At 42.2% G+C, this 10,808-nt stretch overlaps 1 long non-coding RNA gene across 1 annotated transcript; it reads left to right on the forward strand.

Annotated features, from left to right (window-relative positions):
• Positions 1 to 675: 675 nt before the first annotated feature.
• LOC308190526 lies at positions 676 to 10,730 on the forward strand. The gene is made up of 3 exons (XR_013947291.1): positions 676 to 1,034; positions 2,560 to 2,659; positions 4,764 to 10,730. It is a non-coding gene; the product is annotated as an uncharacterized lncRNA (long non-coding RNA).
• The last annotated feature ends 78 nt before the right edge of the window (positions 10,731 to 10,808 follow it).

Raw genomic sequence — 10,808 nt, forward strand, 5'->3', positions numbered from 1 at the left:
GCAGTTCTGCGATTTTCTAGGCAGCGTGAGGAATTCTCCATGGAATGAAATTTTCTTGGAATTGATAAGTACAAGATATGCCAGCCTCTGGGCGAAGGGCTGCCAGCTGAACTGTTTCCATATTAACTCTTCCGAAGCATCTTTCTGAACTGCTAAACTTAGAAGTTCAAAAAACAAAAATCAGTGATTTTTCAATTTCTGTCTTTAAAGATACTAGATCGATCTATCTATCTATCTATCTATTTAAAAAAAAAAAACCTTTTAATTTGCTTTCTGTTTGTTTTTTGAGTTCATTTATTTTTCAATTTTTCTGCGAGGACTAGGAGATAGGAGCTCTGAGTGTGTCAAATAAGAGCATCCAAGTCAGATACTAGAAGTATGTGAAAATAGCCAGCAGAAGATGAGTTAGAAATAGTTTAATAGTTTTTCTTTTTTTTTTCTTTTTTTTTTTTTTTCAGACATCTTCCCAAATAAGAACGGAAACTAAACAGACTAACTTGCAATGCTGAAGATACAGTTATCCTTCAACTTCTTCTTCTGTCTTCAACCTCTTTGTTGGATGAGCTGAAGGAAAAAAACCCAACCCTTCCTGATGTTAAAGCACTGGAGTAGGTGCTCTGCTTACAGACTTTCTGGGTAGAGCTGGAGAGCCCTTTGGGGACAGATTCTGTGAGTTGCATGGCTTTAGATATTGCTGTTTTGCAGCTGTGGGCAGCCCAACGAGTGTCAGCTCTCAGCTGTGACTGTATCTGACCAGTACCTGACACTCTTCTCCTGGTGTTACCTTAAACCAGGTGGGATTAGTTAGACCTCATTGCAAGGAGGTTCTGGGTGATTACTGCTATGGTCTAAAGTGCCTGCTAACACAACCACTTGCAGTCATGTAAAGATAACTCCAATATCAACAATCTACTAGGATACAGTCATTGTGCATCTGTAAATGGGGAAACAATATTCCTTTTATCTGTTTTATTTGTTAGGTCTTAAGTTTCTGCAGAGATTTGCTACGTGTCTGTTCAGAACTCTGCACAACGGTGAGAACTTTCTTTTGGGCTACGAAAAAACATTAATTAGAGATAAAAATGACTGAAAACAGAAGGTAGATGAATTTAAATAAGTTAGTATTTGGTTCCCTTATTTCTGCATTTTAGCCATATTGCCTAAATCTTGTTGACAACCAATGGTAGACTGCCAGCAAATGAAAAGTTTAATAGCACACAACCTAAAAAGGGCAAGAATTTGAATTTTATCATCCTGGGAAGCGATGATTTGCATTTCCCAAGAAATGTGAAAGTCTAACAAGTCCTAAATTATCAGATCTGTAAACTTTAGCTCTATGTTTTATAACTGCTATGAAATAACATATGGAGTGGTGGTTTTAGTGATGTTATCACTTCATTCAAACACAATTTATTGGGTTCAGTTCAGGAGTAACTTATGAAAATTAGTGTCCTCTTGTAGGCATGCTGAGTTTCAAGCTGGCCTGTGCTAGCAAGAGTGAGAGACTTATAGGCATTAAGGTGTGCAGGAATCTTTGCTGAGAGAGACAAAACTGTCCCAGGAACCTGAAAGTCAGTCCCTGTAGTGTTTCTAGAAACTACATTTCAGAATCAGATACATAAAAAAGTTTATGAGAACTCAAAAATATGTCTGTGCTTCAGGTGAGAGGTGCAGGGTTGGGGAGGGAGGTTTTGTTGATCTCTGACACTTAGCAAGTTTTTATATTGCACTCAGTCCAGATTTGGAAGATTGGTGGTTTTTATAATTTTTGCTGTTTTTTACAGTCACTTTTTTGCATTAAAAATGTTAATTCCTCTTCATGTAATTTTACTATGGATCTTCAAAAACCTTTGCTTGAGCTACTCAGCTAATAAGTCTTCCTTTACAGTCTGCCTGGCAAGCTAAAACACTTTTTCAGTAACCATGGGAATGGATGCTAGATAACATTTCAGAATCCTTTGACCTTGGTAAAAATGATTTTCCTTGGCTCCTTCTTAGAAGCACTGAATATCCAGCAGAGGATGTATTTATGCAGACAATGAATTACAATAGCATGCCAATAGGCTGGAAAAGGGCCTTTTCTTTTACATGGAGTCAAAACGGTAGAAAGACAGGATCGTTCTGCATGCTTCCTCCTATATGGATGAGCTTTGTGTATTTGTAGGGCTTCACATACTCACAATTGAAAAAAGAGCAATATTGTCAAAGCCGGAGAGATTTCACTGATCTGACATGAAATCAAATGACTGAAATTTCTGTCTAGTGTTAATATAAAAGCCATTCACATCTTTCTTTCAAACACATGTGCCAGCTGAGGACATACTGCTCCTCTTACTATTTTCTTTTAGCTGTCTGTCTTGTAAAGGCTTCAGTTATCAAGTTGGTTGATTCTTTAGAAATTAATAGTTTGAAGTTCTTGATATATCTCAGCAGACATCGTGACTCAGAAAACAACCCACTTTGAATAGACTGTTGAGACAAAGCAGTTCCATCAAACATTCAATGAGCCTTTGAAATATTTCCTGCTTTTCGTAACCATTTTTCTCATTTGAACTTCAGGGCATGATTGCACGATGAGAAGGGGGGATGGATGAGCAGCTGAGGGGCAGAACATAGGCCAGAAGGGTCAGCTGAGATCCATCCATCCACTTCTTCAAAGGTGAAGTCACTCTGCTTGGCTTAGACAGAATACTCGGTATGACATGTCTCAGCCTCTGGATTTCCTTTCTGTCTCCTTTGAGTATAGAAGGAGCTATATGATTGCCTTAGAGAAGCAACTGAAGTTCTGGAGACTGAAGTTAGGTGAATCCCTCCCTTAACTTTTGAAAATAATGCATAAATAAACTTACAGAAAGCAGTGAAGGATTCTTTTATATTCAGTTTTGCCCTGTGCATCACATGAACTCTGGTTCACAACCCAACAAGGCATTACAATATGTGTAAGGCAAATGGGAGAAGAGACAGAGAAAGGGCAGGATTGAATTAGATGTACTTTTTTTATTTAACTCTCACTGCTGGAAAAAGTCAGGACCCACATTTTCCAGGATCTGAGGCATGTAACTCTCACTGACGGCTAAAAGGCCCCCAGGGCCAATTCAGTTTGCAGAGAAACTCTTGTAAGGCTGAGCTGTCACCCCTGGCCTTTCATACTGGGAGTGGTTCTCAGCCACCGGTAACTCTGTGCACTGGAAGTAATGTTTCCCTCTCCAGATACTGTCCAGTTGATTTGGCTAAGGCAATTCTGAATTTAATGGAAGAATTTTAGCTTTATTTCACTGCTGAACTATTTTGTCTTGGTTTCTTTATGTGTAATAATCTAACTTTGCAAGACACTTATTCCAGTGAAGCAGCTCAAATCAGGTTAGTATCTCAGTTAGGATCAAAGGAAAACAAACTGCATCATGTTTACCACAGGTGCCAGGTATAAAAAAGGAGCACGGTTCTGCTAAAACAGTAGTCACTTGTGTGGTTAAGTCCTTCATCTGCCTATGCCATAGATACCCCCTACAAAATGGCAATAATAATAGTTCTTTCCCTGGTAGGGGCTTGTAAAAACAAATTCATAAGAACCTCAAAGCGTACCTGATGCTTTGAAGGAGTTATTACAGAATTCAGTCAGGATGTGTGCTGAGCTTGGTATCAGTCTCTCTCTGGTAAAGAGCTGTAAAATGAATGGACGTTGCTGGCTTCTAGAGGTTGACATGAACTTGGAATGACCCGTGGATCTGAACATCTCTACCCCAGTGAAATTAATGCTGATGCTTTCCTTCCTTGCATACCACAATAAGATTCGTGGCTAGTTTTGACATAAGACTGAAATCTGTTTTTGGAACAGAGCTGTTTTTTTTTTTTTTTTCTGAATACTGCATCTCATAAACAATCTCACATTTTCTTTGTTGACTGTGTGGTGGTTTTACCCTGCTGGGTGGCTAAACTCCACCACAAGTGCTCTGTTACTCCCCCTCCTCAAAAGAAGAGGGGAAGAAGAAAGTATGCTGGAAAGGAAAAAAAATAGGCTCATGTGTTGAGATAAGGGCAGGGATATCACTCAACAATTATCATCATGGGCAAAACAGACTCATCATAGTGAGATTAATATAATTTATTGCCTATCACTAGTGGACTAGAACAGTGAGAAACTAAAAGCAAACTAAAAACACTCCGGCCAGCAGCGGGTCCCTTTTGGAGCAGCTGGAGCTGGCTCTGATCTGACATGGGGCAACTGCTGGGCTCTGCTCGAGCCACCCCTTGAGCTCCCTGCTACCAAACCCTTGCCACATAAACCCAATACAGACTGATTGCCTACTGAGAAGCAGCTAGGAGTCTAGGTCTGCCTTGTGGTCTGCTTCTCCTTTGCTATTCTTTACCTTTCTATTACCCCAAGGTAGCTTCTTAAATTATAATTCTGACTGCTTTGTTGTTGTTGCTTTTCAATATGTTGCTCATACATTGTACCTGTGTCCTAGTGTTTCTCTAGGAAAATCATCAACGTAACGCAAAATTATGTGTAGTACTCAACTGAATAATACTATCATGCTATTAGCATATGATTTCCATGTTAAGCGATCAGTTAATTAACAGCTAATTCAATAAGATGCCAGTGAGAATTCGTGTTTTGTAGAAATGCATGATGCCACAAAGCATTCCCAGGTGAGATGGAAATGAGCAACTGCAGTTAAAATCCTTGCTCATGCCAAAAAACTCAGTCACTGATGTAATCCTGTTAAGGCTTTAATAAATATTTTAACATATTTTTCTTTCAGCTTTCTGCTGCTTGAGCCTGTACAGCTTGTTCTGATGTGTTTCCAATTTGTCATGCAATAATGGAAGAGAGAGACTTTTACAAACAGAAAGGATGAAATTATTATAAATATTAAAGTGTCTGGAAATAAAATTTCCTAAATAACACCACCTGGGAACCAGGATGAACACCATGAGAACTGGCAAATTCTCTGCATCTTAAACCATGAGCTTTACTCTTTCCAGACCAGAGGCTGGTAGCTGAAGAGAAATAAATGTTCATCAGCTAGCACATCACTGCAACATGCAGCTGAAACGCCAAACTCACAAAGTATGAAAAACGTCTAGCTTTGGTCCTACACTGTCACTGTGGCATTTGGAGACAATTAGTGGAGGAAAGCACAATTTCCTATTTATATTCTGAATTTAAAAACTCAAAACATTTTTCATATTCTCCCAAGACATGAAGGGTAAGACAGTTGTGAAAACAGCAGTATACTTTTACATCGAAAAGGATCAAACCTCATAATTTCCACATTCCTCTGTTTTATTTCCCCTTTTTTTGTATATCAAAGCAAGGCAGGTTTTATGTGCTGCATTGCCTGAAAGCAAGGAAATGCAGACCTCGAGTCTAATCTTCAGTCAATGCGAACTGGTGAACACTCATATACGACCCTTAAGATTGCAGCTGTTGGATCAGGAGGCATATAATGTGAAAACAGGTCCCTGCAGCAGCAAAATTTCAAACCATTGTGTTAGCCATGAGAAGCAAACCCCTGAGAGCCAAACCTACTTTCCACCCAAAGCCCATTTCCCACGTGGTCACCTTTAGAGCACCTCTATGGATGCTTCATGATGTCACTGTATGTTTTGGCCATTTCCTATATTTAGATCACCAAACTGATTTCATGCCTCTACCCCATCTGCATAGTAATGAGAAGAGGATAATCTAGCTCCCACCTTCCCTCTCAAAAGAAAATTAATCCACTGAAGTCAAGGAACTCTTTTGTCCCTAACAGTGCAATAAGGAACCGTCACGTGCATTGCAGCTCAGATCAGGAGTGCACTTTACAAAAAAATCTCTCAACCCTCTCGGCGTACGGTGCTTCAGTCTGTGTCTCAGAGCATCGCTGGACAGGACCTGGGCTTCCTTCAGCTGAAACAAAATGAGGGTTGTTCTCCAGGAGCACCTCCTGGTGCTGACGGGTGTTCAGTCCTCAGAGCCAGACTGGCCAGTCCATAGTAACCCCCTGAAATAATTGTAATCTGTTTTAATTAGTGTTTTCATCATCTCTTTGACAAAAACTTCCTCCAGATAACTGTGATTAATAGTTACTGATAGCCCACTACTACCTGAATTTATCTGTTCCCTTTTGGAGCCTGTTTTTAACATTTGACCTCCCCTAAGAAGCCCAGCTGCGGAGTTGTACTTGCTGTTAACCAGTACATCCCTTCCTTTGTTTTAAACACATTTCTTAACAAATTATTTGGATTCTCCCTATGTGTAATGAAAAGTAATGAATTGCTTGTACTACGAAAAGTAATGAATACTCTTTCCTTTCCACCTTCTCCTGTATATTCATACTTTTATAGACCTCTGTCACGTCCCCTCTCTGTTGTTTTAATTCCAGACCAAGGTCCCTGTTACAGCCTATCCTCATACCAGAGCTGTGAAATCATGCTTGTGGCCTTCCTCAGTTCTGTTTCAAGTTTTACTGTATCCTTTTGGAGACTGGGTGACCTGACCTGCATACACTAACCCACATATTGATGTATTGCAGGTGAGTGTGATTAACCGGTCAGTCCTTTTGGAGAAAACCTTGCCCAGCGTTTATTTGCTGCACTGATAGCTCTGGCAGCACCTTGGCACTTTGAAATTGGATTTCAAGATAATTTTGGGGAAAAAGGACTCAAGATTTGAAGTGGGAAAGAGGTAGAGGCAGAAAAGGACTGTCTGTATCATCTGATGATAGATTAAATGAGTTAGGCTGAAAGCCACAAAAGGGTTGGAAGGCAAAGTGTTGAATTTGCAGTCTTTGAGAAATCATCCCAATTTGAGCGACAACTGAAGGCCAAAGTTGCAAGCGATCGACTTTGTTTATCTATTAGAAAAAAATGGGAGAACAAGCTTTCCATGTCACATAAAATAACGTGTAATTAGGGCAAGTCTCTCTTCCGAAATGTTCAATTCTCTGCTGGAGAAGGAAACAAGCAGTAAACCTGCCATTCAATGCTACTGACATGATTTACAGCAACATACTGCATCAGCAAGAATATCGTATTGGTGGCCAGACCAGAGAAATGGTCTTTTCCAAACTGGTGTATTTTCATAAAGTGCGCAATTCTACCCCTTAATAGGGAACTTTGTCATTGCATTCAAGAAAAAAAAGTAGTTTCCTGAGCATGCTTTCAAATCCCAGTTCCTTATGGAATAGCAGTTAATAATTCAGCCATAAAAATGGCCAAAATGGATTTCCGTGCTTTCTCCTGCTCTGTCCCAAGTAACTCACCCTTCTTGCTTTACAATGGAGAAAATTGTTTTCAAGCATTATCAAGAGCACCCTGAAGCTGCTTCAGAAGTTTCTACATGAGGCTGACTATAAAGAAAAGTCCATGTGCACCTTTTAATTAAGATTAAGATTAAAATTACAGCCATTGTAGTTCTAATACTGAAGTGCCATTTCACAGCTAAAAATAATTATCGTTCATCAAAACTTCCTGAGGGACTTTGTATCGCTTGCTGAACATTTCCCAGATTCTGCAGACTTTCCAAGCTCTTGCGAATTAATCTCTTTCTTTTCAAATTCTCACTTGCATTTGCAATTCTTGCCGCTGCTCCGTAGTCTGTGTATGAAGCAATGGGTATAGGCGATAAGGTCAGAGGGGGTAACAATAAAGGCAAAGACAAAAATTAAAGATGAACCTGGGTCTGGAGATCATCAGCCAGTGCATGCTCTGGAGAAAAGCTGGGATGTGGTATGTCCCCACCTAAGTTTAACTTGGTCATCGGATCACAGGAGAGCGCAGAGCTCCAAAATAGGGCCACTTGAGGCCATCCTCAGTAGTTACAAACGCCCACTGCTTTCACTATAGGCTCTGTGGGAGGAACGTAGGAGTAGACGGTAGCAGTATAAGTATGCTTTTTCTCTTTAAGGCTGGCTGCAATTTTTCTGTTAATTGTTTTTCCAAGTGGAGACTGAGTTTCTGAGACAACTCATTAAGCCTACTTTCCCCAGCTGTGTGCCAGGACACTGGCTCAGCACTCACTCAACATGGAAAGCATCTCTTCTTTTATTTCCATGCCGCAGCCCCACGAGAAGCCTGTTTCCTGTGCCACATCCAGCTGAGACTAACGTCAGGATGCTGTGCCTGTGCGTAAGTGACCGAAATCTGTCATGTCACAGCTCAGCCCCAAAAGCCCTTGGGCTTATCTCGCTTCTCCTGCCTCTTTCTTGTGTAAGTGGCTGGATAACCAAATACCAGCTGAAAATCAATGATTTTCACGATGCTTCAAACATTGAAATAATACAGCTGATGGAGGGGATCACAGGCTAGGAAGGGTCACAGCTGGAAGAAAGCCTACAGAGACACTGAAATCTTATCAACAACCTCAATAAGAGGCTCAGGGGTGACCTCATTTTAGCTTTTTAAAGGGGGCTTATAAAAAAGATGGAGAGTGACTTTTTGCTTGGACAATGACAGGGCAAAGGGGAATGGTTCTAAACTAAGAGGGGAGATTTAGATTAGAGGTTAGGAGGAAATTCTTCACTCAGAGGGTGGTGAGGCCCTGGCACAGGCTGCCCAGAGAAGCTGTGGATGCCCCATCCCTGGAGGTGTTCAAGGCCAGGCTGGATGGGGCTTTGGGCAGCCTGGTCTGGTGGGAGGTGTCACTGCCCATGGCAGGGGGGTTGGAGCCAGATCATCTTTAGGGTCCCTTCCAAGCCGAGCCATTCTGTGGTTCTATATATTGCCCTAATGCTGAAACATTAGATGATTTAAATGAGGGAAGTCAACCTCTTACAACTAATTAAGGCTTCAGACGGCAACTTCTGGCACTAGTTTAATACCTTTTGTTGGAAGAGAACGGAAAATAAGGAGCATTATCAGCGCATTTCCTTTTTTTCCCCTGCAGCACAGTCTCAGACCAGCAGCCCTCTCAGGAGGCTGCAAAAAATGAGGGAAAATGAGAGAATTTCTCTCAGCAAGAACAACCGTAACCACAGTGCAAAGGCAGCCTCGTCCCCAGCTGAGAAGCCCTGGGTTTGATGGTGGTGCTGATGCCTTGAGGGATCTCTCATTGTTTCACCTGTGCTTTGTTTCATCTTCCTCCATCCAAATGCAAGAGGTCAGAAGCTGTATGAATTTCACCTTTTTATTCTTAATCAAAGCAAGTCCAGACCAGATCCTACATGGCTACAGAGAACAACAAAAGAAAAGGGGGGCAGATTTATTTTAAAAGTAAACACCCTCCCCCACAATAATTCATTGATGGTGGTTTCCTACATAACATCGTGAGCATATTCATTTTTATAAAATCTGGGGCCTAGGGCATTGTGTGAAAAAATAATACTTTATTCTTTACGCCTTTTTATGCCTGCAATCCCAAGACACTCCCTTCCCTGCTAGCAGTGATATATTCCCGATACCCTCATTAGCATGCTCTGGGAGAAAGAAAGTAAAAAGCCTCGGGATTTACAAGGGGGAGAAGACAGGAGAGTGCAGAAGAGGCTCCAGTCAAGCAGCTAAGAATAGCAGCGGTGCAGCTCAGGCTAAAAATATCTCCGTTCCTGATGACGGAACCCAGACGCGGAATGAACTCCCGCTCATGCTGCCCAGCTCTGACCCAAGCACACGCAGCGAGAAAATAAGCAAAGAAATGACGATTAAACAGAGCTATAAAACAGTGAGTCATGGCATCAGAAAGCAGCAGCATTCCAGTTCCCACGATGAAGAAACCCAGCTCGCTGGGCTCACCCGCAAAATAACCAAACAACCCCGTGCTTTTTATATCCGACAGATTTAATAGCACTGGAACGTCAAGCACGCCTTTGCCAGGGATTAATCTCTGCTTTCCAAGCTCCTTTCAGCTCTGCATGTCGGCTGTGAGCTCCTGAACTCAGGGCAGGTTTCCTGCTATGCCTGGAGTGGGGAGCAAAGCTGCAGAGCTGACAGCGGTGCTGGCTGCCTGCCTGGGTGCCCTGCGGTCCCAACCGGGACCTGAGTCCGAGGGCAGAAAGGCAAGGGGAAATTTCTGTTCCCTGAAATATTTCTGCTGACTTCAGCTTTCCTGTGCTGGTGTTATTATTTCCAGCTCTGCTCTGTGCACGATGAATAGGGCCAGGAGCGATTGCGGTGGGTCCTAATTGCAGGGTGCACATCACGGTAGACAATGCTAGAAGAGGAGGGCAGGGAGTTAATTTAGCCTTGTTAATATCACCCTTGGAAAGTTGTATAAGTGAATCACAAATGCCTCAGCTGTGTAAGACACCTGAATCCACTCTAGGGGACCCCTTGCCTGGGCACGATGCCCTGGCAAGGAAAAACACCAGCACTGTAGCAGAGCATTGCTTTAGCAACTCTGCCAGGTGACACTGGGGCAGAAAATGTGGAGAGCAGCAGACTTGGACTACAGCAGAAGGGAGAGAGCCCAGTGGCACTGAAGAGCTCTGCTTGCTCCTGTTTCCCTCTTCTCATATGGAAAAAGGAGCAGCTCCCACTTCTGAGCTGTGGCTCTGAACCCGTAAGGTTGAGAATAAGCAGGGAGAAAAAGGCTGCCTAACCGATCCAGACCTGGGAAAGGAGACAGAACCTTCCTGTGACTCCCCTTCATCCTTGGAGAAAAACAAGTGATTCCTGGTACCCTCATCCAGGTTGCCCAAACTGGACTCAGTTGAATTACACGGTGACAGCTGTGGCCGTGGGACCCAAACTCCTTTGCACAGACATGTCCTGGAGACCTTGCAACCCTGCAGATAACTCAGCTTGAAAACATTATGGACTGAGAAATTTGCAAAAGAGCTACTCGGTACCTCTTGGTACCAGTTTGGAGATACTTAAGTACCACATCA

Source organism: Anser brachyrhynchus (assembly GCF_964034855.1).
Source record: "Anser brachyrhynchus genome assembly, chromosome: 2".
NCBI classification, from domain to species: Eukaryota; Metazoa; Chordata; class Aves; order Anseriformes; family Anatidae; genus Anser; species Anser brachyrhynchus.